Raw genomic sequence first — 2,784 nt, forward strand, 5'->3', positions numbered from 1 at the left:
AAAGGTACCCTAGCTTGACACAACTTGGAGGTGATTTATTGGTATCCTTCTAGGCTTAGTAGTTTGAAGAAATTGCATCTATGAAGAAGTGTGTACCCTTGAATTGCTTCCCTTGTAGATAATTTCCGCCACTTAGATGAGGAAAGTGGCTATTATTTTGTAGATGCATCCATTACTTGATTTTGTGTGCTTAATGCTTGGATGTGTCACCATTTTGGCAAGACCCACCTTGCCTTACAAGAAGGCATCCTACCTCATGGTTGTCTTGTTGTGAGTTGAAGGGGCGGAGTGAGACCCGCTAATTGTCTCATATCGGCTATGTTATTAGGTTAGTTTAAATAATGGTCCTAGTCTTTGTCACCTCTTTACTCGGGACGAGCAAAGGTTCGGTTTGAGGATATTTGATGTGACCATAATTAGAGCATATTTAGTCCCCGAATTAGCCTTGTTCCCATACTTTTTAGTGCATATTTGGGTCATTTATTGTCTTTAGTTCTTTGTTTTGCATATCCTTTGAGGTTTTGTGTCCTTGGTAGGAAAGGAGTGCAAGCCTTGCATTTTCATGGCAAAATTAGGCTAAATTGATTGAATTCAATGACCAAGCATCAAGGAGAGACAAGATTAAAAGGCCTTTGTACATACTATAGTAGATGGGCAATGATGAGAAAAGATCCTTGCATCCCTGAGGAAATCCTCAAGGATTTTATGAAGAAAAATGAAGAAAAGAAGAAGGAATGAAACTGTTTGACAATCCGTGCAGATTGCCCTGAAGACGCCCGTCCCTCACCAACAATCCGAGTGTCTTCCTCCACAAGACGCCCGGGCAAAACCTCCACAAGACGCCCGTCTTCACCCTCTGGACGCCCATCCAGAAGCTCCCAAATCCGCCCGTCCCGTGCCAAAAACGCTCGGATTCCCAGACAGTACTTTCGTCTTCTACAAGCTTCAAGGAAGGATGCACATCTTTTTCTAAGACCGGCGAAAAAGAGACCGGAGTCTCCCTAGAGACCGGCGATTCCTCAAGGACTTAATCGTCATTTAAGCCCTTAGTAAAACCTAATTTATGTACCTAATCCCCACTATAAATACCCCATTAGTCTAATTAGAAGAGGATGTTCTTCTTAGCAATCTTTAGTGTAGTTAATATCAATCAAATCTCGTAATCAACATTTAATCAAGTTATAATACAAGTTCTATTTCCTTAATCTCTCTCTTGTTCATCCTTTATTTTGGGTAATTGAAGATTATTTGGGTTATTATTTGGAGATTGACAACCTTCCAATCAAGCATCAAGTACTTCTTTTATTCTTTGCTTTATTATTGGAATCATTAGTAGGTATAATTCTCTTAATCCCTTTTTAATTATTGTTAATCACTTTCATTTATTCATCATGTTTCACTTTGTTGGTATGATTGACAACCTTGCTAGCATGTTCAACATGATAATGAGTGAGTAGTTTCCTTAGCTAGGGTTAATGGGTAATTAGGGGAAACCAACATGGGGAATGATTCATGCTTAAATTAATATGCCTTCATAGTTTATTTGCTTGCTTGTTGTGATCTCAACTTATGCACATGTTATGTTTGATGAAATGCGAGCCTATGAATCCTTGCATTTTTTACCCATCACCTATCTTTTCAATGAGACTTGTAAGACATAAACCAACTCGAGTCTCATTAGACCATGCATATTGTTGAGTAGGGAAGATTAAGTCGACTTGTAGGTGTTGTACAATCTAATCGATTCGGCTCCGGGACCCAAACTTTCCTAGGATTGTAAGACATAAACCAACTCGATCCATCACAACAATAATTGCTTACTTATAATTTGAGAATATGTTTGTATGATCAATTCCCACGAATCCCCTATGACCCCATGACACCCTAGTGGTTTCTATAACACCCCCATACTCCAAGTGCCTTACCAGGACCACTCAGGTATGAAGACATTACCATCTCGGTTGCCCGAGGCAATGATAATCAAATAAACAATGAAGAAACAACGTTTAAATATAAATACTTAGTGAAGAGTTACAATTCTCAAAACCAAACCAAAAGTGTAATACATATTCTCAAACTGACTGTTCTAACTGAAATGTAAATAAACTAATAAGCTACAGCGGAAGACTCCTATCATCATGTCGTGGCAATCCCAGCTATCCCAGTACTCATCTCATACCTGCTCAATATCTGCTCACCATCCCCGAATGGATCACCGCAGGTTTACAAAACAACAACCGGGGTCAGTACTAATCACACAATCTCAAAATATATATCAACAAAAAGATAAACAGACAGCTTAACTGTCACACACACACACACAACCAACCAATTCCAATCATCTCAATCACTGATTGTCCACTGGACCAGCCCTGCCAGTGGGGGACCGCAGCCGTACCCACCAAATCCCCGCTCCACATAGTGAGCGATAACCCAGTCCATTAATGTGCACATCCCTTCGTGGCGGGTTCCACGAAGGCGAAACTAGGGCGTGAAGCCACTCCCGCAAGTGACCCCACTCAGCCGAGGACACGCCTCGAGAACCACAGACAACAATCACAATCACAATCGCAATCACAACCGTCACAATACAATTACTATATCAAACAATCAATCTCAACACATCAACCAACATCCCATTATGGGACTAATACGAGTAGGAAATCCTACCCGGAAAGCACACTTTGTCGACGGTCTCTCTTTCTTTGTATCAAAAGCTTCCTCTATGAAACCTCCTCCTATCATACAACATATAAATGCTACCCAATTACATACTACTCAAAA

The sequence above is a fragment of the Silene latifolia genome, chromosome 6, assembly GCF_048544455.1.
Source record: "Silene latifolia isolate original U9 population chromosome 6, ASM4854445v1, whole genome shotgun sequence".
Classification (NCBI taxonomy): Eukaryota; Viridiplantae; Streptophyta; class Magnoliopsida; order Caryophyllales; family Caryophyllaceae; genus Silene; species Silene latifolia.